Raw genomic sequence first — 27,700 nt, 5'->3', positions numbered from 1 at the left:
CAGTCATCCAATAGTCATTGTAGCTTTTTTTTTTTTTTTTTTTAACTGTACATGTCTAGAGTCTGGTTACTCAGCTGTACTCTCCCCAGATTCGAAGAAGTATCTGAACTGGACTCTTTCTTCTTTCATTATATCCTTTTACATGTTACTGTGGCTTAAGTCTATATTCCTTGGTACTTTCAGTCACTCCTGGGCCCAGAATCCCTTCCCCCAGCAGGACATTTTATAGCATGCAACAGAACTATAAACGTGTGAGATTCTCCCCTCCTTGAAGTTCCCCCAGTATATCCAAATGGTTTGTAGGACCTTAGGTCCTCCTTGAGGATAAGGAGATCTTGATTCCACCCCTAATCTTAAAGCAGCTAAGGTCATCATAGAGAAAGGACAAGAAATCTGGGGTTCTCTCAGAAAGTTTCTCAATGCCAGTCAGCAAAACACGTTTACTTTCAGGTCTGCCTGAAACTCCTGAATTTTTTCTCCTCCTACCTTGAGGAGAGAGAAAAAAATGAATGCACCATATGGACTGCTTATGACCAAGATGACCTTATTTCCTTCAGCTTGACTAAACTTTAGGCAGCCTCCTAAAAGGAGGCTCCTGACCTCCCTTTTCTTAGGGCATTTACTTTTGAAAAGTTGAAATTGCAAAATTTATCTCTGCACTTTTGAAATGTAGATAAATGTAGATAAATCTTCTCTCAGCATCTTACCAGAACACTTGAGATATAATTATCAAGGAATTTAGTGCCCGTATCTCCCAGTGTCTATGGGATTGCAATAAATGCTAACTGGCAAACACAAAAGGCCTGATCACATTGACCAACTTCCAACTTAATGACCTCCAGTAATTTTCCATTAGCTCACCCACAGCTTAAAAACCCTTCTGCCTTTTGCTTCGGTACAGTTTAATTTCTATCCCCTATTGCAGTGGTCTGAATAGACTCCCTTACCTGTTTAACTTTGTAGAGTGCAATTTTTGTTTGACATTTATTTCAAACGTACCTCTCAGTACTATTTGTAACCACTTCCCCGAAGTCATTCTCAGTAACAAGCAACAAAGTGGAGGACTACATATTGTCTAATGCACCACACAGATTTGGTCAACAAGTCACTGATTCCTGTGGACTTCCTGATTCAATGGATCCACAGATCCATTTTGTACTTCTTCCAGATGGGTATATTACTGATAATACTCCATAGTTTTCACTAGGTTGAAAAGTCTGAAACTGTGAAGAATCTGAGATTATGCTGCTGCATGCTAGCTGGCAAATTAGCCTGACACCATTTATGTACATACATTGACAGATAGCGACACAAACTATTTTATTTCTCATAGGAAGAACACTTGCTAGAACAGCATCTTAGCACCCAAATTCCCACAGAATAACACAAATATAGATTGGATGTTTCCTGTATATGCTGTGGAATTACATCACAAAAGAGGAACTGCAAAATTTAAGAGACCCAGCTTTTTTATAGATTGCTGGCATATCTGCCTTTCCTGTGAGAAAGAAGAAGGGAGGGATGCAGGGACGGAAGAAGAGGGGAGAGAGGGAGAGAAAGAAACAGATTATTACTTAAGTATATCTCTTCTTCCAAGTGAGAGATGGAAAATATTTCTTAGTTTATTAATCTAGAAAGCAAGAAAGGAGGCAGGGTGTCTCCATCCAGAGAAGGAAGGAGAGGGCTTTAGATATTCAAATCTCTCTGGAGTTCTTTGTCTTTTAGAAAATCTATCTCTACAAAGTGGGAGAGTGGCGTGGACATATATACACTACCAAATGTAAAATCGATAACTAGTGAAAAGCAGCCGCATAGCACAGGGAGATCAGCTTGGTGCTTTCTGACCACCTAGAGGGGTGGGATAGGGAGGGTGGGAGGGAGGGAGATGCAAGAGGGAAGAGATATGGGGATGTATGTATATGTGTAGCTGATTCACTTTGTTATACAGCAGAAACTAACACACCATTGTAAAGCAATTATACTCCAATAAAGATGTTAAAAAAGGAAATAAAAAGATCCCCTGTGCCACAACACAAACCTGACACAGCCAAAAAAGAAATAAAAAAAAAAAAGAAAAGACAATCTATCTCTAGTTTCCAGTGTGTGTTGGCTGTTCAAACATGACCTTTGTTCTGAAGCAAAGTGAAACTATCCAGTAAGATTGGTCACCCAATACCAAGATAATGTTAAATTTTACTTTTATTCTTCAAGATGTGTACTCATCAGTCATCAAAAGTTATTGACTTAGACAGAGATCAGTAGAATATTGTCTTTGCATTTAAATATCCAGATCATTGATGCATTCATTAATACAGTATGGCATAGGTCTATCATGTCTAAGCATGTGGGTAAACTCTGGGGAGGGTACTAAACCAATTATTTGCAAATCTTATTTAAAATGTCATTCAAAAACATATGTATCAAATGTATAAATACGATTAAACTGTATTGAACGAAGTAGAGAATAGAAGATACCTGAGGCCCATTTAATAGAGATCACTTTTGAGATATACCATTAAGGTTAGAAAGGATCAGCATTCACAGACTGTGTAATGAGGAAATATTTTTTAAAAACAAAATTGATGTACTATAGATGATGCTGTTTGAATGGCATGTTGATATAACAAAAAAATGTGTGACCAAGTTATGGTAATTTAAAACACACATATTTACTAATGGTATAAAATTAATTTTATATTACTAATGACTTTTTACATTTGATTATATTAATGAAATCTATTAAGAATTACATTTTATAGGCTTAAATAACTTTTGCAGTTATTAAACTTGCTACTGTTTTTAACAGTTCTCATTTAGAAACTACTGAGAAATCTTTAGAAAATAATTTCAATTCAAATTATTCGAATTGCAGCCAGAGGTCTTATTTTCTTTTTTACTGTATTCAAAGACTATCTTTGAACCTCATTCCTTCTGAATATATTTTTCAAAATATTTGACCCTTCTTCCTGTCTCCTTCTTTTTGCTTCAGAGTTCTCTGTCTCCTTCTTTTTGCTTCAGAGTCTATTTATACTGTATCTACTTGCCTGGAACATTTGCTATGGCTTTTGCATATTTTTTATCACTGCCAAAGGTTTGAGTTTTATTTCCTCATTGTCTGTTGTCAAGATCTCTGGGTCAGCATGGGAAGGATAGTACCCAATTCCAGATTCTCCATTTTCTCAGAAATGGAGATCAGACACCTTTCTGCCTTTTTCAAACTTACTCTTTCACAAAGCACACACTTTTATAATAATGTATTCTTATTTCTTTCTCCCATTTAAACTCTTTGATGGCATGGTCCTTATCCTTATGCATCTTTGAATGCCTACTTTAGTGAGTATATAGAGGGAGCTCAACATGCATAAGTTGGATTGTAGTGTTTAAATGAACTAGAGATTAGATAAATTTATGTTAAGTAATAAATATAGAAACACATAGAATTATAAGTGTATGAAAAAATGAAATAGAGACCCCAAATAAAATTTCAGACCCATCATATTCTATACACTAAACAATTAGCCAAGAACAAATAATCCTTGCAGAGCAATTTGTTATTTATTGGTTGATTTCAATGGCAATCTTCCAAATGAATGGTCTTTCTCTAGGCATTATCTCTGTGATAAAACCTTTTACACTGTATATAAAACCTGCAAACTTCTATGTATGCTGATGCATCAAGTGTACACACAATTCAGGCAAATGATCAAAATGTGCTTCAATCTATGAAATAATATTATTATTAAAATCCAATATTTAAATTAATTTAAACAGGGAATCCCATTGTGCAGGATAAACATATTATTACAGATTCCATAGGGCATTATATATTGCAACTCTGTAAATTATCTGTCTCAACCTTTATTCTGAGCTCCTCATAATATTTAGTTAGTTAAGAGCCTGCATTTTGATCTGATATGACTTTTTAAAAACTTGTGATGGACTCTACATTGCTGGACATCCATAGCTGAAACTGCTCATTTTGCAGATGAATTATGAAATTTCTGCCCTGATGTGATAGACTTTTGTAGTTTGAAACAGGCATCGATCTTGTTTTTCATGCCATTTACCACATTACAGGTAGCCTTGCTCAAGTGCAAATGAGGCTGCTCCTTAACTACTTAACCATGTAAAATGAAAACTTCAAGGTGGTTGCTGGGCTTCAAGATAAGCTAGCCAATAACCTACAGACCAGGCATCTACTGTCATCTCCTAAATATCATCCCTCCAGCTATTGACTGTTTTAAAATCACATTTAACTCAAATATTCTGGTTGACATTATTATAAATATGAATACATAGTAAAGGCGAATTATTATGTGTCACATACAGCTAAAAGAAAAAAGGATGAAAAACAAAGGCAAAGCAAAGCATCCATAGTTTAACTTTAGAGAGATGAAAATTACTTATTTACATAGCAAAGTGTTTAAAAATTTATATATATATATAGATCTGTATTATATTTATGCAAATGTAGATATTTAGCAAAGAATTGAGAAAAATAATTAAAACATATTTAATTTTCCCAGTCATCTAGATTTTGTTTTTCATTGAACACAATGGAGAGTACCACTGATACTTTGAGAATGAAATTGATCTAAGTAATATTTTTAATAAAGTGAATTGTCTTAGACATTCCAATTAATATATAAATTAACTAGGGTCCAAACTAAGTTTTGATATAACCATTTTCTAATGTTTTCTTATTTAAAAATATTCCATTTCTTCCTAAGCATTTAAAATTTAGAAACAGATTATTTTCACTGTTCTAACTTGTCATTTTAGATCATTAAACATATAATACTGATACCTAGATTTTCTGTTTAGTAGAGTAGCTTATTCTTCAACAGAACACTTCAAAGACTAGGAAAAAAAATCACGTACTAAAACCACCTGTCTGAATTATAAATGCAAATGTATGTTACAAGATAATGGGGCTAATGTAATAGAGCACAGTGGTAGCATGAACAAAGTACTATATCTAGAAAAATCTATCATGAATTGTAAAAACAATACTACAAATACAATTCCATTGCATGGAATACAGTTCAATTTAATTAGTAGAAAATACACCATAAAAAGTGGAATTGCAAATATCACTACAGGAATTAATATACTGGCAATGAAAAACTAATTTCTAGACAGCCAAAAGTTTGAGGCATTGAAGGGATTTTTTTTCAATTATAAGTATACACAGCCTACATTTAAGAAAATGGAATGACTTTTTAAAAATGTGTATACAATATAAAAATATGGCAAATACAATTCACTTGTTAAAATTTTTGGAGAAAAAAATCTCATATGGTCTTGTAGGTTACATGATATTACATATGAACTTTTACTTATAGGAATATGTCAATGCCTTCTTATATTTATCTTTTTATTCTTTATATTTAATTTGCATGATTATATAGTATATAAAATCTCCAATTCCTTGATATATAGTTTGAAACCTTGTTTCAAAAACATGTTGCTGGAGGAGCTGTGAGAGCTGACTATTTAGTGCCTCTTGATTTATGAATCTAGACAATTTCAGTGGGGCTTCCGAGCATTATTTTGTTAGGTCTTATTCAACTGCCTTTTCTCCAATGCAATTCAGAAATATTCAATTTGGATGTAAAGATGTTCCTAATGAAATTATTCATTTTGCTTGGTTATCATTTACATTCAATTGCTATTCAGTTATTCAATATTATGATAGGTTAAGATAAAATTGTTAAGTGAATATAGCATTTAATGTGATTTTTAAATAATAATGCATCATAATTTAGTATATAATAATTTTATGAAGTACCCCAAAATAAGGAATGAGAGTATTTGAGTTGACTATGAATGTTACAAGGATATTATTATTCAAAATTAATCCTACCTAGACCTTTTAACTGATTTTGAAATAAGCTACTTTAATTTTCTAGGAAGTAGTTATCTATCAATATAATTTATGATATAGTAGGTACTCTAATAAGAGTACTCTAATAAGAGTACAAACACCAAAGGCTTTTGAATCTTTTTAAGACCTGAATTCAGTCAAATAACTGATTTTTTTCTGATTCATGATGAGAAAGAATATTTTAGATAAATTTGAGAATTTCAATAATAGTTGTACATAATACAGCTATATTAAAAATAACATCTCAGAGATCATAAAAAGATCTCTGCTAAATATAATATTAAACATTATTTACATAATGAAGTGTAAATATGAAACACAACAATGCATCAATACTATTTTGGTATGTATTTCATTTTTGTTTCTTTTTCTCTTGGTCTGAACAACTGATCAACAGAAACTGTACTTGGCTTTTTGGACGTATTCAATCTGCCAGAACTTTTATCTGTACAATACACCTATACTTGTTGTTGTTCCTTGGCTCCTGTTCTCATCTAGTGATGTTTTTCAAGGAGCCTTTAAAGTTTTGGCCTACTTTGTAGCATGAGGCATTCATTTTCAATAGTACCTTCATGTCACAAATGGAAGGAAGCACAGTTGCACAATGTAAAAATCAGTATTTCCTCAGATCCCACTTCCAGATCCTATCATTATGTCATATTTGGTTTCTGCCTCTAAGAAAGCATAGCATTTTCATTTTCAACTCAGCTGCTCATTTCTCAATTTTTATATTCCAGCTCAGCCAACCATCTTGTGACCCTGTCTGCTGTTGACAGCTGGATTATACTGCCAAAGAATTTATTTCAGTGAGTTTGAAACTTTACTCTTATCTGACCTGCTGATTTCAGTTAAACATGAAAATCTGATGCTAAATGAAAAGATGTCAGTATTTAAGAATTCACTTGTAACTCTATTGTTATTGACACATAGATTTTTCACTATGTAGTTTTTTGTGTAGAAGTTGAAAGAAACATCAAAAGCATTTATGTATCATAGAACCTGTAGGCTTTTGATTCAGACCTGGTAGGATTGTGAACTCAGTGAAAAATAAAACTAAAATATATAACTTGCACTTTCAAAAAAAGTCATATGTGAGGCAAAATAAACCTTAAATCATGTAGTTGTTAGTAATCATTATTAAGAATAAAAATACATTTATATAATAGATTTTAAAAGATATGGGAGAATTTAGTTCTCATAACTGGCCATTTTCACTTTTGTTTTAGTTCATATATTTCTCAACTTCTGCTGGTCAACAATACAATTCTGAAATTGGCTTAATTACAATATTTCCACTATACTTATTTCAGACAAATTAAGCTAGGATATAGTTAAGAAAGTGCCATCACCCAATGTTCATCAAATGAAACTATTTTACAAATTCCCAACTTTCCCCTTAAGATCAAAACCAGAACATCGTCATTTGTGTATTCTAATCACTATGCTAACTGTGTCTTATTTTAACAATTCTATCTATAATTCTTAGAGCTGAAGATTTACTGAGTAATCATACTGGTTGCATCGCTCAAGGTATTCATATTCTAGGGACTAGGAGTTAATTTTCTCTCCATGGATTACATAGAATTTATCTCCACAGTTTAGTTTGTAAGTACTTTAAAAGGAGAGGATTTTTTAAAACATTTTTTTCTTTTCTCCTCAGTTGACAAAACATCTTATTCTACATTCATAATTTTAAAAACAATGGTAGGTACTACTTAGATATATAGATGTTTCTCAATAGGGAGCGTCTATGCTACATTTTCCAGAAAGAAGAGAAATTCTAATTTTACTTACACAAAGCAAAAAATGATAATGACACATAATTTGTCCATCTGCAATCATGGTTTCTGATCATTTCCTCATGATACTGAGAATGTTCCAAAAGTGTTTTCTGTACTGTACAAAAATTTACTGATTCAATATATTTTTGAATATTCACTAAGTATCACTGACTGATAATAAAAACAGCCACAGTCTGCTCCCTACCCTCAAGCAACTAATGATGTAGTAGTAGATGGGCAAGTGCAAAAGCACATTTCTATCCTTATTATATAAATGTGGATGTGCAATTGTTGTGCATGAATGAGGGAACGTATAAGCCCAGCAAAACTGGCTGTAGAAGGGGAATTTTATAAAACTTAATAGAGAGGTTGATCTTTTAGTTGTATGTTGATGAATAATGAAAGGTGTGTTCATAATGAATGGCCGCTTATAAGAGAACGTGTTAGGCACTCTTGGCAGAATTGTTACTGATTTGAACCTGCAGAAATAAGCAAGATTCAAATTATGGAGACATATATGCTATGCTAAGTAAGACATTTGAAATATTGCCTATAATGAAGTGAACCACTGACCAATTTTAAGTAGACAGTATCTTAAGTTTTTAAAAGATGTGTGCAATGGCAGATGAAAGACGGATATGTGGATGTAAAGTTCTCTACAAGACAGGGATAGTTGTTAAAAAACTAGAATACCATTGCTAGAGTCCAGGACATAATGGTGATGGCGACATGTAGTTCTTTGGCTTGGGCACCCAGGCCAATGGTGATTTTCACTGAGGTAATGTATCTTTGGCATGAATAAGTATGCAGGAAAAGGTAACGAGCTTGAGGTAAATGTGAGATACCTGTGAATAGCCAATGATTAATTCTGATGTATGGATGTTGAATTTAGGGGTGAAGAAAGAGCTTGATAAAGTAGCATTTGAATTGACTGAACCTGATATATATAAAAAATATTGACTGAACCTGGTGTATATATATATATATATATATATATATATATATATATATATAATATAAAAATATATTTAAGATAAAATTAAAAATAAAATGAGAAGAAAAGAGAAAAATCTATGAGATACAGAATTTTAGGTTGTAATCAAAGGATGAAATCTCTCAAAAGTAAGTGACTAAGAATGTTAAGGAAAATAAAGGAAGCTAGATCAAAAACTAGGAGAAAAATCTCATGGAAGTTAAAGAAGGTTTGAAGAAAACCATAGTCACTAATTCGAAATTTTGCAGAGAATGTGATTAATGTGACCATTGAACATATTAATTATTCTTCACAGGAGGCTGTTAATAACTTTTATGTCTGTGATTCCAGTGTACTGGGAAGCTAAACTCTAGAGCAATTGAAGAACTAATTGTGGGTAAGTAATTAAAAATACAAGGTAGACTATCCTATCAGTTTACTTGTTTGTCAGTGGAGGCTAAGAATATTAGCTAAGTGGAAATATAGTGTAAGGAAAGAATATTTTTGTGATAAAAATATCTGAACATGCTTTAAGGATGTAGTGAAAAGTCATTTGAAATAACAAGCTCTTCATTAGATAAAAAATAGATAATGGGAAATGTGTGAATTTTGGATGAGAATATTGATGACAGGTGCAACAGCACAGTGGTAGGTATTACTCCCTTTGCCTTAAACATAAAGAAAAATGCCTTTTTCTGAGATTGTGGGGAGGAGGTAGAATGGATAGTGATATTATGTGTGTAGGGGGACAACGATGAAGGAATTCATCACTAATCTCCTCCTAATTCACTGGCAAATATCACTATCTGATAAGGGTAAGATAATAGGGTAAAATAAAAATACTTGAGAGTAGTGGTCAAAGTTTAAAAGAGTTACTGTGGAAAACTGGATAGGGAGTTGACTAGGACCATGTAAAATATTTCCTGTATGAATCTGGAGACCCAGCTGTGTATATGGATCTTGATTTCTTTTTATAAGAAACTATTGTTACAGTTGTGTGGTTTTCTCCTGCAGCTCTCAGCAGAGATGAGTGCTGGAGCAGAGGCAGCATGTGATCAGTGCTTTTGTGGACAGGAGAGGGGAAAAGATAATGGAATAATAATGTTGCCAATGACTTTAAACGAGTAGTTGCAAAGATGTGTTATGTCATCTGCTCTGGATAGGTAAGAAAAAGTCATGGTATACAAAGGTGATTGTAGATCGATACTAGGAGTAGACAAAAGCTTAGAAATTATTATTTATAATAATAGAATTATTAAAAATGAAAATGATAAAATAATTGAGAGCAAGATGTGTATGTGGTTCAAGGCAAATATTATGATGTTGGACTTTATAATTTTGAAGCTGGTATACCTTCAACTATAGCCAAGGTTCAAAATGAGGTATTGGAATTGAGTAGTAGAATTAGAGTAGAAATTAAGAACATTGGAAGATAAATTTGGTAAAAGTACCAATCATAATTTTTATATTTTACTTTATAATTAGCATAACTTTTGAAGTTGCCTTGGTTGATGGTGATGGTAGAGGTGTAGATATTATGAAACACATGCAAAGTTTTCAATAAAATATGGAAAATACACGGACAGATGTTAGATGGTAATAGCTCCATGTCAAAAACAAAAGAAAAACACACAGCAGAGGAGTAATTAGAAAATCAAAGAAGTCATTACATTGGCTTGGCTTTAAGCCTCACCTCTACCACTTGCTGACTATAAAATCTTGGAGAAACGATAATCTTCCCTGCATCAAAAATGTTTTTTAATCCATCTGCAAATTCAAGCAAATTTCTATACAAACAAAACGTATTTTTTTTAACTAGCGGTCATAAAAAGATAATGACAAAGACAAAGAAACTCTCAAATCATAAAATCAGTTTCTAATATACATTTTTCATATGGTAGCATGCACACATATATGCAAAATCTGGGAAGAAGAATATCCTTCCCTAACAAATTACATGCAGTGACATTCACATTTATAGAATGACTAATAAGAAAATTGTACAACTAAAACATTTTGCTCATTTTCATTCTTGTTAGGACATTTTAGACTTAAAACTTGTCATCCTATTATTCCAACGTAAGCAGTTTATTCACTGCCTCAAATTTTAAACAAAAAGTTGAAGAGATTTTCTACTTCTAATTGTGAAACCGTTTTTTGGAATAAGACTAACATCTCCACTGAAAATGAATCCATAAAAAGTAGAAGGAAAAAAAGAATATAGAGCTTCCCTCGTGGCGCAGTGGTTGAGAGTCTGCCTGCCGATGCAGGGGACACAGGTTCGTGCCCCGGTCTGGGAAGATCCCACATGCCGCGGAGCGGCTAGGCCCGTGAGCCATGGCCGCTGAGCCTGCGCATCCGGAGCCTGTGCTCCGTGGCGGAAGAGGCCACAACAGTGAGAGGCCCGCGTACCGCAAAAAAAAAAAAAGAATATAAAAGCAGAAATCAAGAAGTGGAAAAATAATAGTAATTGCCCATTAGAAAAAATAATCAAAAGCACAAGTTTGTTGATTAACCTGATTCATCATATGTAAACAACAGTTGCAATTCAGTACAATAAAAAGTTGAAAAATTAAATGTGCATCTAACTTGATGCAGAACAAATCTTTGATAAAATTCAACATCTAATAATAATAATATTTCCACAAAATAATATTATAGAACAGAGCTCCCCTAAACTGATAAAGAATATCTACAAAAAATTTAGCAAACATCACAGTTAATTTGAAACATTGCAAGATTTGCTCTTGTTGTTGGGCATAATTAAATGACAATAATCACCTCTTTTGTTCATCAGTAGTCTGACTATCCTAGTGAGTACAATAATAAGTGAAAAATGGTAAATCTTGGAAGTGAAAAAACACAAATGTTATTAATTTACAGACTACATGCCCATGAATTTAGAATATCAAAATGATCTAGAAAATAAACTGTTATTACAAATATGTTAATATAGGAATTTTACTGGATATGAGGAAATATAAAAAGGAACTTTCTACATATGCACACCAGATTATTAGAATGTATAAGCACACACATTTTGGAGATGATGTGTCAGGAGGATTATCTACGTCTTCTAAGATAGAGTATGGTTTCACATCACTTAAATGACTAATAAATCCCTAGAATTCTCTTCTTCCTAAGGAAACATTTGCTCTAATTGGTATTTACCTTGCTTGTTTAACTATAAAGGACTTTACCCAAACAGCATTTTCCTGTTGTGACCTTTTATGACAATGTGTTATTAGCAGCATAGACAAGAACAGGGAGAATTTCTGCTGATCACAAATCTTACCAGGGACACTAAAAAAAAAAAAAAAAAAAAAGACAAGCTGCCTTAAACTACAAATGACTTTTTCTGTCCCATACCTTAACATTCTCTGAGAGGCAGATCAGCATAATTAATAAGGGCCAGTGAATAACACTCACAGCTGGCATTTTTATATGCAGTTGTGAATAAGTGAAGGACTATAGTCATGATATTCTCCCTACCTGCTTTTTTGTGTGTTGATATTCAATTATAGTGATGTTTTAAAAGTTAAATGAAGAATAAACTAAAAGATAAAAGCTCAGAAAGGGTCTTTGAGAGAAGAAATCTTTTCTGAGTTTAAATTCTGATTCTGCTTTTTTTGTGTGATCTCACGTGAGTCTCACTTTTTCATCTGTAAAATGGAGAAAGGATAATAATAACCAGTGCACGGGGTCATTGGCTGAATTTTAATGTTTGTAAAAAGTACCTTGTGCAGTAACTTGTGTATAAAGTGGGCTCAAAAGGAAAAGACAGTCACTGTAGTGTTGTAGTAATAGTAGTAGAAGTGGTAGTCATTATTATAAAGACCCTTGACTTCCATATATCATTGCATGTCAATGAGGATTGAAATCTCTCTCTGACTCAAAAGATGATTCAGTAAATTCAGTAGAGAGAGAGAGGGAGAGAAAGAAAGAAAAGAAAAGAAAAGAAAAAGCAATATGCTCTTGGTTTCATTTTGCTAGAGCATTTGTGTTTCATTATTTTATTTGCATATTTTAGTTTATTTTGTTTTATATTTTTACTAGTTGTTTTGGTATAATAAAGCATAAACCAAATGACAGTGAACCCATAAAATAAAAACGCATCTCACTTTACTGTGGATTTAATTTGTTTAAAAAATTGCTTGTTCTTCCCCCAAAAACTATAGCTTTCAGTTTTCTTATTTAAGATTAAAGATTTAAAAAGATGTGATCTTCAAGATCTGTTCTGTTTCTAAAATTATGTCTGTGTGTGAATAGACAATATTTAAGTAAACTCTGACAATTGTTAGAGATTAAAAATAAAGTTTAAAAAGAATATAGAAAGAAAGGCAGAGAGGAACCCAGGATAAAAAATAACTATAAGGGTTACTTCTGTTAAACAGTTTTGTGATAGTATGAGCTGCTATTCAAAGTAGCACTAGCAGTCCTAGCCAGAGCAATTTGACAAGAAAAAGAAATAAAAGCTTCCAGATCAGAAAGAAAGAAGTAAAATGACCTCTCTTTGCAGATTACATGATCATATATGCAGAAAACCCTAAAAACAACAACAACAAAAACTAAATGCTAGAAATCAGTGAACTCAGTAAAGTTGCAGGATACAAAATCAGTGTCATTTCTATACATTAAAAATGAACTATCCAAAGATGAGATTAAGAAAACAATCTTATTTACAATAGCATCAACCATAATAAAATATTAGGAGCAAACAACCAAAGAGAAAGACTTGTATACTGAAATTATAATACATTGATGAAGGAAATTAAAGAACACACAGATAAATGGAAGGACATTCTATGTTCATGAATTAGAAGAATAATATTGTTAAAATATCCATACTACCCAAAGTAATCTACAGATTCAATGCAACCTCTATCGAAATCTCAATGGCATTCTTTACAGAAATAGAAAAACTAATCCTAAAGTTTATATAGAACCACCAAAGACCCTGAATAATTAAAGCAACCTTGAGCAAGAGGAGAGCAGGAGACATCTCACTTCCTGATTTCAAAATATACCACAAATGTATAGTAATCAAAAAGGTATAATACTGGCATAAATACAAACATATAGATGAATGTAACCAAATAGACAGCCCAGAAGGAAATCCACACATTTATAGTCAGCTAGTCTTTGACAAGGGTGCCAAAGACACACAGTGGAGAATGTATCAATGGATAGCATTGGGAAAGCTGGATATCCACATGCAGAAGAATTATATTGGACCTTATCTCACTTCATATTTAAAAATCAACTCAAAATGGATTAAAGACTTAAACATAAGACCTGAAAACATAAAATAACCAGAAGGAAACAAAAGAAAAAGCTTATTGACATTGGTCTTGGCAATGATTTTTGGGATATGAAACTGAAAGTAAAGGCTATAAAAGCAAAAATGGATAAGTGGAACTATATCAAACTACAGAGCTTCTGCATAACAAAGGAAATAATCAACAGAGTGAAAAGACAATGGGAGAAAATATTTGCAAACCATGTATCTTATAAGGGGTTAATAGCCAAAATATACAAGGAACTCGTCATACAACTGAAAAGCAAAAATCAATTAACCTGATAAAAAGTGGGCAAGGACCTGATTAGACATTCCTTAAAAGACGTATATACAAGTGGCCAAAAGGTATATGAAAACATTCTCAACATAACTAGTCACAATGAAAATGAAAATCAAAACCATGATGAGATATTAATTCCCAACTATTAGAATGGCTGTTATCAAGAAGACAAAAATAACAAGTGTTAACCAGGATGTGGAGTAAAGGAAAACCAACACTGTTGGTGGTTTGGATAGCATCCTTTTCAAAAATAACTTCAATCCATTTCTCTTTTCTGAGTAAATAGGCTAATGACAACTTTGCCTTACATGTAATGACAGGAATGAAATGGTATATCAATGCTCTGCTCTATTTGAAATGCTACAGCAAATTGGGGGAGGGGAAATAAATATAACCCACATATAGTTGTTGTTCTTGTTGTTGTTTTTCCATTGGCTTTTGGTTTTGGTTTTGCACCTACATAAAATCTTCACACCGTTGTCTCTAGAGAAGCAAAGCACTACAATTATATTATACCATCCACTTAAAGGTATCTAAGTAGTAGGCCAATGTAAATGCAGATTTTTTGAGTACTTACTAAAGTTGCTGTCTTTTTCATAAACAAAAATACACTAAGGAGAGAAGCATATTTTGTTCAATATTACAATTTATCCTTTAACAACATGCGTTTGAACTGTGTGGGTCCACTTATACTCAAATCTTTTGCAATAAATGCATATTACAGTACTACACAATCTGAGGTTGGTTGAACGTATGGTTGCAGAACCATGGATACGGGGAGCTAACTGTAAAGTTACACACAGATTTTCAGCTGTGAAGAGCTTGGATGCTCCTAACCCCTGTATTGCTCAAGGGTCAACTGTATATCAAACAATTTGAGTTTGACATTGTTCAAATAAAGATGACTCATTGGGGCTTGACTTCTCTTGCTTTGCTTGGAGCCCTGAGACTACATTTGTGACTAGCCTGAGCAAGGCTGCTGGAAGACTAGACATCACATAGAGGAGAACCAATGCAGTCCTGCTAAAAGTCAGGTACTGCCAAATGAGACCATCCTATATCTTATAGCCACTTTCCCATCTTCCACTCGACAACAGACACAAGAGAGGGCCCTATATTAGCTGACCTAGCCCATACTAGAAGTCAGCCCATTAACTTGTTGGCCAAATAAGGATTATGTTGTTTAAAATTGTTTGATTGCACAGCAAAAACTAAGTGATAAATTCACTAATAGAAATTAGGTGAAAAAATAAGATCTTATGAAGAAGACTGCAGTAAAATAATCTACAAATAAGAAATTCATAATTTGCAAGGTGGTACCTCTGCTCAAGGGTTTAGAAAACTGAAGTGATCTGACATCAGAAAAAAACAAAGTCTACCTAGTGATGTAGAAAATGTCCAAACAATAGTGGTGTGCCTGATTGTACCATTAACTTAATTGTCATATAGGTCCTGGTATTCTATAGCATTTTGTCTGATCAGATAGATGAGTTGACTCTGTCTCAATGAAACAGAAATAATGAATTTAATGCTCTTATGCCAAATAAATTCATTATATTATATGACCAGAGAGTTTAACTTTGTCAAGCTAGCTGTCTGTGAATTTCAAATTTTTGTCACTAGAGGAATCATGAAGGATTGTACAAAGAATTATTGCAGTCTACCATGGCATAAAAATTAGTTCAGAATACTTTTCTTTACTAAATATTCACATTTGTTCCAACTTTATTGAGATGTAATTGACATAGAACATTGTGTAAATTTAAGATGCACAGTGTGTTGATTTGATACACATATATATGTCAATATTAACACCTTCCATCATGTTACATAATTACTATTTATTTTTTGTGGTAAGAACATTCACATTTTAAATATATCTCAGAGTAATTATACTTGTACAGTGAATTAACTGTAATATACCCTATCCTCTTTTAGCTACTCTTTATTTAGTCCATTGCTTTAAAAAAATCACTTTATCCCTACCTTAAACTAATAATTATGATTTAAGAACCAAAAAAAAAAATCACAAGATTATTAAAATGCAGTTGATTTTTTAAACTAATCTTATTTAATTTCATGCTTCCTCCACAGTTGTCTAATTGTTCTTTAATGATCTTAGAATTTTTGTCTCAATAAGCTTGCTAGGAGAAAACTCTATATTTGTATAAACCTTTGTATGAGCTGGGAGGGAAAACTCCTATATCCAATTTACCATGTTAGAAAGACCCATTTCTTTCTTTTTTTTTTTTCCTTTTTCCTTGTTCTATCACAAAATAAGTTAGGTGAAAATAAAACATTTGTCGACACTTACATGCAATTAATGATTTTTTTGTCCTATACTTTAATTAAATTCTATTTAAGTCCATTCTTTAGACAATAAAACCATGTAGAGATTCTTACATTTTTTCAAATTTATTTCTCATAAAACAGACTCAATATTATTTGTTTCCCGTGAAAATAAGAGAAACAGTGACCCTACTTGCAAATTTACTCATAGACTAATTTGCCCTTCCATATTTTGTGGGATTGAAATTATGACCACTTTCAAAGCCACAGATATATGGATCCCATACTTTTGTTTTTTTCTTATATGGGTAGTGAAATATTACGGGTTATGAGAATGAAAGCTCAAATAAAAGCTCAAATAGTTTAAAATACTATTCTAAAGTTGAAAATTAAGTTCCACTTGATTTCATTTTTATCATCTGAGTTTTATAATGTAATTACATGTATTTTTTTGTTTATTTATACTCAGTCAAATAATATGTATAAAATGGAAATCACTTGAAGCTTGTACTTCTTTGAAATTCAATTTATTGTATTGCTTTTTAACAAAAAAAAATGTGCAAGTAGAATGGCCATAGGGAAACATGGTTTTAATAATAATAAGAACCGTAATAATTAATATTATTGTGTGCAGGTACTGTGCTATTTTCCATGAATTAATTACTTTAACTTACTTTAATTGAGAATAATTCCAAGTTTTTCTCATGAGGAAACTGAGGCAAATATGTCTATATAGAGTAAGGACTATAGATTATATTGGAGTTAAAGTAATCTAATTCCAGCTATTTTTTTCTTTGTCATTATTTTCTGATTACCATGTACTAAACAACTACAAACTTGAAATCAGAAAGGCGTGTGACTTGATAAGCAATAGTACTGACAAATTTGGGCTGAGCCACTGCACTTTCTGTAGCTGTCACTTCTTGAAAAATATATTTTTTGAAAAGCATCTTGGCATAAATAGAAGAATAATATATGGGTGTAAGCAAGGGTAAGTTAATTATCTCTTACTGATTTCAGACTACTAACATTCTCTCATTGATGCCACATCCCACCTAAATAATTGATTAGACACCCTGGTTATGCTCTAGATAAACAGAACCTACATACTTTCTTCTCCTACTTCCTATTTTTATTGAGAAACTGTTTTATGCTATGTATTGTTAAGTGTATAGAAACAGAGTCTATATTGCATTGGTAGAGCAAACTTTCTGGTTGGATACAGAACAGATATTTTCTTTCTTTTCTTTTCCCAGAAAAAACTCAATTAGGCCAGTTATGTCATGGCTATATTTGTCTAAAATATCAGTGTATTTATATGAACATATAGAAATTACTAGAGAACATCAAGGTAATATATTGAGGAAGTAAAAATAATTAAATAGAAATGTGAAAAGAAATTTATGTATCATTTCTTTGTTAAAGTATCATCTGATTCTTTTTTACTGGTTCTCTCTTTACTTGAATTTCTTTTTGTGCATACAAAATTTTATGAAGCCTGCTTGGACAAATCAAGGGTTTTGTAGGCCTAAATAATTATATATGAAATAACTTTACTCTGAATATTTCTCTAACTTATGTCACTTCTGTTATTTCTGTTCTTGAAATTTTCCTGTCTGTGGCATTATACTTTCTTATATTTACTGTTACTTTTCTAATTCCTTCCTTTAATTAATTTACCTCTCTCATTCTACCTACCAAAATTGTCAGTGAACAATTTGTTCCCTTTCCCTATAATAACTCCATCACTCCATAATCAATCTTTACAAATTCAATAATTACATTTTTCCTAAAAATTATATGCTATGACCAATTCCCTTGCTGAAAATCTAAATATATTGTATATTCATGGATATTGTTTTCGTTCTCACGTCAAACTCCATATGTTTAAAGCTGTGCTCATTATCTCTTACACCAAACTGACTCCCCTTCTTTGCCACATCTTTTTTATCAATGATACTATGATTAACCTATTCCCCAAGTGAACCATTTTTGGTATATATATATGTTTGATTCCTTCTCCACTTCATCACTTTTATGATGATAATCTAGGCAATAGACTACTGAAAGGCACTAGGCAGGTTTCTAGATCAAAGTTAGCCATAGTTAGCTTGTTGCTGTTGATAAATCAGTTAACATTATAGCTCCTAAGTTTATTATATCTGAAATAATGGCAGTAGACTAGCTGCTCTTCAAAGAGCTGACATTACTTACATTTTCACTTTTTAATAGTATATTTTAATAAAAATAATTTCTTAGTTTTTATCTAGTTCAGTTTATCAATGTTCCTCTTTGTGTGTGTGTGTGTGCATGTGCGTGTGCGTGTGTGTGTGTGTGTGTGCTGTTTAAATAATATTTATCCATCCCAAGGTAGATGGGATGTATGCCTAGAGTTTCTGCCCAATATATATGCCTCACCAAAATGGGAAAGATATACTACTAGGTTTACTTCTAGTAGTTTCTAGAAGATTTAAATCCATTTTGGAAGATAAATAAATAAATAAATCCATTTAGGATAGGTTTTTATGTATGGAACATGAACTAGGGATCAAGATTTATTTTTAATAAGTATTTAATTAAATATTTTTATTTAAAACACTCTGATCTCTCCATTGTACTCCAATGATGATTTGCTATAAATTCAGCCTGTTCTATTGGTCTATTTTCTACCCTTTGCCAGTAGCACATTGTCATAATCTTTCTAGTCTTACACAAAGTTAGCTAATAGAAGTCTCCCAACTTTGTCCTTCTTTAGGATTGTTTTGACTATTCTTAGTTCTTAGTCCCTTGACTTTACATATTCATTTTAAGATCAGTGTTTAAAATTTAAAAAACAGACAAAAATAAACAAACAAACAAAAACCCTGCACAATTCCTGGTAGGATTTCATTGAATCCGTGGTAAATTTGGGCAAAATTGACATCTTAATAATATTGAAACTTCCATTAAATTATATGGTATAAACCTTCATCTTTTCAAATATTTTTAGTTGTTTTTAGTAATATTTTGTAAATGAGACATCTTGCATATTTTTCATTAATTTTGCTTCATACTTCTCTCACTACTATCCACAATCTTATGTGGGATCGCCTTTTCCCAGTCTTGGGTCATACCAGGCAGACCTTCTACACCTTTTTCCATTGGTTTTGAAATATTATAACAGATTTATTTTCCAGTATTAAAAATTTAATATTATTTAAATTAAATCATCCATTTCGAAGCATTTTCCTTTAGCCCAAATTCCGGACTGACTCTTGGTTTCAAAGTCCTCTAGTAAAGAAAGGTTCCCTCTTTTCTTTCAATATCCTTAATCTAGACTGTCTTTTCTTAACTATTCCTTGATGTACACATTATACCCCTTAGTTGAACTCTTGGAACTCTCACTCTGCTTTTGACCAGATTCTATAACCTTAGGTTCCTTACTTCATCAGCCAGACCTGTTTGGTGGTATATTTTCCAGATAACTTCAGCCTGGCTACCTTCTTCTTTGTGCATATGGTTTACCTAAAAGAATCACAATCTGGAAGAGGAAACCATACTCATTGTACTCATTTCCTTCCATGCCATTGAAAGCTGATCAGCCAGCCCATCCCTTCTGAATTTTCCCGGAGAGAGTCAGACACCAGTTTCTAAGCCTCCCAAATTTCGAGGACATATGCCAGTTTTATTAATAATTCTCTTATGCTCCATGCAAGGAGTAGCTTGGAGTCAATATAAGGGTTTCTGAAGCTTATCAAGCATTGATCCAGGGATAATATGCAGATCTTCCCTCTTGGAGATCACCACTCCCCAAATCTCAAGGAGTTCTCTTGATGCTATCTCACTTAGCTTGGAGGTAGAGGTGAGTGCCAGAATGGAAAGGGAAAGAAAAATGTTTAGAATTCTCTATTCACATAAATCAATAAATAGGCCTCCTGTTAGCTCTTTAGCCTTCTCTCATATGGACTAGATTTGGGTGTTTATTGCTTAACCAGTTTGTCTGCCTTTTAGCATGTCTTGCATAGAGGTTGCTAGCAAATTCTTGTTAGATAAAATATAAAAATTCCCACTTAATATCATGTTGTATAGCAAAATGCCTAGCTCACATTAAATGTTCAATAAATGTAGATGCAATAATCATATTATTAGCACTTGGAGCTAAAAAAGTAATGATGTGTATTAGAAAGAAGATGGAATTTACATTATTTTTACTTATAGATCTAGATCCTTGATCTTGGTCAAGTCAGTAAACTTCTGCTTGTCTCAGTTTATGGATATAAATACACACACATCATGCATAACTTGTGCAGTGAGCTCTGAGCTCCCTTCCACCTATAATGACCTATAATTCTACCCACTATTCAATCAATATAAAGTAATTGTTGAGTTTAATTTACTATAACTATATGCTCAAACATAAATGTAAAAAGAGCTTTATTTTAGTCTTCATCATCTCAAATAAGGATATACTCACCACAGATGAATGCAGATTCAAATCCCATGAAGATGATAATATACTAAGGGAATCTCAAGCATATTAATTCATCTCCTTTAGGTCTAGATTTGTTGGGCATAGAGAACCCACTTAGATACGCACCATAGAATAATTTACTTAACTTTGATTACATACCAAGTCTGGAATGTTTTATTCTAAGACTTGGATATTGCTATTTGGAGTTCCAAAGTTAAAGGGGAATGTCATATTAGGAGTTAAGAGACCAAAAAAGCTTGAAATGAAATGAGATAAAACACATTTCCACCTTTGTCTTATTTAAATTAAAGGGGTTTCATACATCTTCTCACAATATTTCATAAGCATTAAACCTTGACAATAATTGGGCTTCTACATCCTTTGAAGTGAGAGATAAAGTCAAAAGCTGAAATCCATTAACCTAAGCCACTTGCATTTGTAAAAAGCAACACAATTAGTATTTCCCTAGGATGGCTGATCAAATGGAACCAAGTTGCTGAATCTATTAAACGTGCAGGCCTGAATTGTATATAGCCACATGTTCACTCTACAAAAGGTGTCAGCTATTATGTTTGTAGATCCTGGATTTTCATATAACCCGAAGGGAAAAGCCCGTATCTCTGTGTGACTCAATGTCACTTCTGAAAAAGTCATCTGTCTTTTTATTGTGCATATAAATTTAGGGCATTACTAGGAAGCACGATCATATTTTCTTTAATGTAAGATGAAATATTTCCCAGAGCAGGACAGTAATTCAAATAAAACCCAAGAAATAATGCATCTGTGTCCATCTCGCTAAGAAATGTATAGTCCCACATACCACTAAAAAAAAATCTCTGGTCCATTTAAATGATCTGTTCAAAGGAAAGTGTACCCAAATAAAAATCAGACTTCTGTTTAACAAAAATTCTCTCAAAACCAAAATCAAAATACCATGAGATACACTTCCTATTAAAATTTAATATAAAATTCCAGACAAGCCATTCTTATTTTTATTCGAAGTGTCATAATGTTAAAATAAGAATTGAATTTGAAACACAATTTAAACATTAAAAAATGTCTCAGCTTTCAAAAGTCCTAGGAGAAGGAGGCCTTGTGGTGACCTCATTATTCGGTTTTAAATTTAGCAAAGGAAGAGCTGACAGAGTAACAAGGACTATGGACAGAGGTGGCAGCGGTGGAAAGCAGAGCCTTTTGGAAAGCAGAGCCTTTGGAAAGAATAGACTCTGTCCTCACATTGAAGAGCTCAAAAGTATAGGGCCATAGCTGAAACTTGGAGAAATCCAGGGGTTTTGTATACATTGTTCTGAAATAAGAGCATCCACAATTTTTCTTCTGCTTCCTTTAGAGAGATTTTTTTTTAATGTATCCAACTTATACATGCTGATTACAATGAAATGAGAGAAATTTGTTAAAAGAAGGAAAAGACACATTTTTAAAACAAACGGTTCAATTTATGTCATTGGAGTACTTTTTAAAATTTTATTAGTTTTAAATTTGAAAATAGTATATGATATAAAAAACATCCAGATGAAAAGAAAAATTAGTATATGACTTTGATATTTTTGTAAAAATCCAAATTGATATGCTGTCTTCATACTTAAGCACTTTTTAAAAAAGGTTATTCCCCCCAAAATTACTCTTGGAAGAGCATAATATATACCACTCTATTTTACCAATGTAAAGCCTAACACTCAGAGTATTTAAATGATTTCATTTTAAAAATTGTTGGACAAAGACCATAGCTAGGGTCTTCTTACAGATCTTATCAAATTTAATAGGCATTGCTATCTTCTCGTATGGACTTATTCATCATGGAATCAAAGTTAAATATTTATAGTTATATGTCTGCACACAAACTGCTTCTTGGGCTTGGCTGAATTAAAACATAGAATTTTTCTCTTCAGAGTTTTCATTAAAGTTGAAACTGATAACCAATTGCATCTAAGAATTTTAGGGAGATAATGGATGTACATTAGAACTTCAGAACATAAAATGTAATATCTATATGTAAAGCAAAGTGCTGCAGGTTTCTGGAAATTAGCTGTTGTGCATCTTATGTATTTATTTATTTTACTATAGCCATGCAAGCAGGAGGAGTGGTTACTTGTCAGTATGCCCCCTCAACACAGCACCATGCTGGATACATAGTATATACTTAATAATATTCCTCAGTGAAATAAATATGAATACATGAATGAAATGGTTTGCCAATGAACATGGCTTTTAAAGTGTTTTCATTTTTCCCCACACTATCAGGGGGAATAAAAAAAGAAGTGATTAAAAATTAAAAGATTATAACCATCCAAATGAAGGGCAGTCAATATCTGGAACTGACTTTACATGAAGGTGTTCATGAAGTGGTTTCAGAGAAAAGTTCTGAAGTGTATGTAGTAGCCAATAGACTGAAGTGTATGTAGTAGCCAATAGACTGAAGTGTATGTAGTAGCCAGTAGACTGAAGTGTATGTAGTAGCCAGTAGAAATGTTGCATCTTTTTAAAAAAAACAATGTAACAAAGAAACTTTAGATTTTCTTAAATGGGAAAAATTATTTCTGGATACAGGTAATCTCAAAGCTACTTGTTTCCTGATTAAACTAAAAAATAGTCGGTCCACTCCAGCACAAATCAGAGAGACAATATTGAAAAGTCAGATGACAAATTAGAGAGCATGTTGTATAGTAGCATCAATTCTTGTTAACTAGATGCAATTCCGCATTTTGAAAAAAAAAATTGAAAACAAAATTATTTAAATTTAGCATTTTATAAATCTGTGCAAATTAGAATAGCAATATGTAGATCTAAAAAGTATTAAAATAACAGAATACTCTGCAGACATGAAAACTGAGAATTCTTTGAAAATGATATTATGAATCTAAATACAAAGAATTTATCATCACAGCATAGCTTCCTTACAACATCCTCAGGAAGAATCAATGAAAACAAAGAAAAATAAATTCATCTGGCTAAGACTCCTATTAGTTCCAAATTTGAGGAAATATGGTATGTTACCACCAACAGCATGAAGTAGGAGATCTGAAAAAATAAGTGAACTTTAAGACAAAAATATCACTGGAGATAAAGGACATTTTAGAATGTGAAAGGGTCAATTTATATAAGGAAGATATAAAACTTATAAATATATGTGCACCTAACAAAAGAGACCCAAAATATATGAAACAAAACCTGGTAGAATAGATTGGAGTTATAGGCAATTCAACAATAGTACTAAAAGACACTAATAATTCCCTCCCAAAAATGAGTGGAAGCAAGCAGACAAAAAAAAATATATCTGTAAGTATATAGAGGACTTGAAAATACTATCAACCAACAGACCTAACTAACCTCTTTAGAACACTCCATCCAACAGTAGCAGAAAGCATATTCTTCTAAAGTCGATAAAGAACACTCTCCAATATAAATAATATGATAATCCATAAAACAAACTTCAGTAAATATAAAACCATTGAAATCATACAAAGTATGTTCTCTGACCAAATTGGAGTTAAATTGGAAAGCAACAACAGAAGGAAATTAGGGAAATCCACAAGTAAATATGGAAAATAATACACTTAAAAATAATTTATAGGTTAAGGAAGAAATCATAGGGAATTTAGAAAATGTTATGAGCTAAATGAAAATAAAACCACAACATATTACAATTTACGGGATTCAGCTAAAGAGATGCTTATAGGAATACAAAATACCACAGAATGGGTGGCTTAAACACCACAAGTTTATTTTCTCACAGCTCTGGAGACCGGAGATTCAAGTGTTGGAAGATTTGGTTTCTCCTGCGGCCTCTGTCTTTGATTTACATATGGCTGCCTTCTTGCTGTGTCCTCACAGGGCAGTTCCTCTGTGCCTGTCACATCTCTGCTGTCTCTTCCTCTCCTGAAAGGGACACCAGTTCTGTTGGATTAGGGCTCCGTCCTTATACTCTCATTTAACCTCAACTACCTCTTTAAAGGCCCTATCTCCAAATACAGTTGCATCAGGGGTTAGGGTTTCAACATATGAATTTTTGTGGGATATATAATTCAGTTCATAACAAGCTCTAAATGCCTACGGTAAAAAATAAAGAAATAACTCAAATCAAAAATCTCAGTTGCAGTCCTGAGACACTGGTAAGAACAAACTAAACCAAATATAAGCAGAAAAAGAAATATTAAAGATTAGAATGGACATCAATAAAATAGAAAACAGAAAAACAACAGAGAATAAAGAATTAGTACTTTGTAAAGGTCAAGTAAATAAATTGAATTACTAATTTAAAATCTCTCCATAAACTATACCAGGCCCAAATGGGTTCATTGCTGAAATACAGAAAACATTTAATGAAAAAAAATCAATCCTTTAAAAAAATTAGAGAAAACAGAGGAAGAGGGAATATTTTCTGTATTATTCTACTAAGTCAATATTACCATGATACCAGTGCCAAAACAAGACATCACAAGAAAAATAAAAATTACAGATATCCCTGATAATTATAGATATAGGGATCTATAATTATTATATAATTAAAATATCTATAATTATATATATAGGGATAAACAAATATAGACAAAAAATTACATAAACTATTAACAAACTGAATAGAGCACTATATTAAAAAAAGATTTTACAGTATTGCTACGTGATATTTATCTCAAGAAGGCAAAGATGGTTTAACATACAAAGTAATTTCATGTTATACTTCATATTGCTTGAATGAATGACAAAAGCCACATGGTCATCTCAAAAGAGGAAGAAGAAGTATTTGACAAAATCTATTCAAGACAAAGACAAAATTCTCAACAAATGAGGAAAGAAAAGGAACTTCTTAATGAGGATAAAACCATCTAAAAAACAAACAAACAAAAACTAGAACTAACATCATACTTGCAAAAATGAATATTTTCCAAGAGATCAAGGTCCACTCTCTCACCAACTCTCTTTGATGTTGCACTAAAGGCTCTAAGCAGTGCAAAGAGGCAAAAAAAGAAAAAGAAAACAGTACCCATAGGAAAGGAAAAAAATAAAACTGACTTACTTCACAAATGACATGATTTTATATGAGTACTTTCATAGGAGAGAAGATTAATATGCAAAAAAATTATTCCTATATACTAGCAATGAACCATTTGAAAATAAAAATTAAGAAAATATTCCATTCACAATAGCACCAAAAAGAATAAAAGTCTTGGGAATAAAATTAACAAAAGAAATGCAGGAATTGTACACTGAAAACTACAAAACAATGGTGGCAGAAATTAAAGTTCTAAGTATAACTTTTAATTTTAAAATTAAAAGTTAAAATTTAATACTACTATACAACCTAGTAACTTCCACTCCTAGGAATCTAACCAAGTAAAATGAAAACACATTTCTATATGAAGACATGTTTGTCTCCAGAATCAGGATAGGAGCAGAGACTTGTTAAACATGACACCCAGGACCAGACGATGCTGTTGAACTATAGCTCTGTTCTGTAATTATTAGGCTGTTGGTCTTGAGAGATTCATAAACCTCATCCATGCATGTTCACTGGAGCCCAGAAAATCTTTCTAAACAACTACATTTCTTGAATACTTGTCATTTCCTTAATAAAAATTATTTCTAAAATTCTGTTAATGAACTCTTATGTAAACATAATTTTAATATTATAATAATTTGGCATTAGCCATCTCTAAAATTCTGATTCCTGTTTAGCATGTTTCAAATACTAACTACTATTAACTTAATTAAACAAAGGAGGCCATTAGACTGAGGAAGCTCTAATGCCATGGAGACCTACATAAGCAAACCGAAAGCTACGTCTGTAAATGCCTCAAGGTTATGAAATAGAAACTTAAGGACAATCCATCTCAAACAGCCAACAAGGCCTTTAAGCCATAGGCAATCAAATAATGTCCTTCTTTTGCTTCCACACCTTCTCTATATAAGTCATTGATGTACCTCCTGTGGGAAAACACCCCTAACCACTACCGGTTAGCTGCTGCCCAATTCCAATGGATTTTTGTTCAAATAAACCCTTCAAATTTTTAATATGGCTCAGTATATCTTTTAACACTACTTTTAAAAATTAGCAATAATATACACACATATATCACACTCTTTATATACAGTATTTCAAAGTAAATTATCATATAGGAAATTTAACAACATGCACTACGAAAAGTTCCCATATTCAAAAAGTGTTTAATGATGTTTAATTCAATGATTCAGGAACTAAAATGAAACATCCCACGTATCTTGATTCTCTTTACTAGTGACAAATTGTTTTATCAACTATATGCATGACTGGTGAAATTTTGGCCTTGAACATTCTTCAAAATGGATTATAAGATGTATCAGATATGAAAGGCTGAGGTAAAAAAAAACACTTTAAACTCAGAACCACAATCAATAATCGACATTATCTCTGCCAAACTTTTCCCCTTCCCCCTGCCCACCCCTCCCCCTTCCTCTCCCTCTCTCTCTCTCTCTCTCTCACATACACACACATACACACACACACACACAGAGTATAACATCACATGATCAGGGGCTCACTAAAATGAGCTTCTACTTAGTTCTCACAATTTTAAATGTTCTTAATTCTAACTTAAGAATTGTATCACTTCCAAACCACTATTAAATATTTCTAAAATGTATTTTCTTTAAGCCAAGTAAATTACTGCAACATTGGGTTGTATTTCTAAAGCTTGAAATGAGATTACATTTAAAAGTCCAAGAAATATTGTTATAGCTGACATTAAT

This window comes from Delphinapterus leucas, chromosome 9, assembly GCF_059928025.1.
Source record: "Delphinapterus leucas isolate spDelLeu-1000000601 "Yukka" chromosome 9, BTC_Dleu_Yukka2, whole genome shotgun sequence".
In the NCBI taxonomy this organism is placed as follows: domain Eukaryota; kingdom Metazoa; phylum Chordata; class Mammalia; order Artiodactyla; family Monodontidae; genus Delphinapterus; species Delphinapterus leucas.
The sequence above is the reverse complement of the archived record's forward strand: the minus strand, read 5'-3'. Positions refer to the sequence as shown.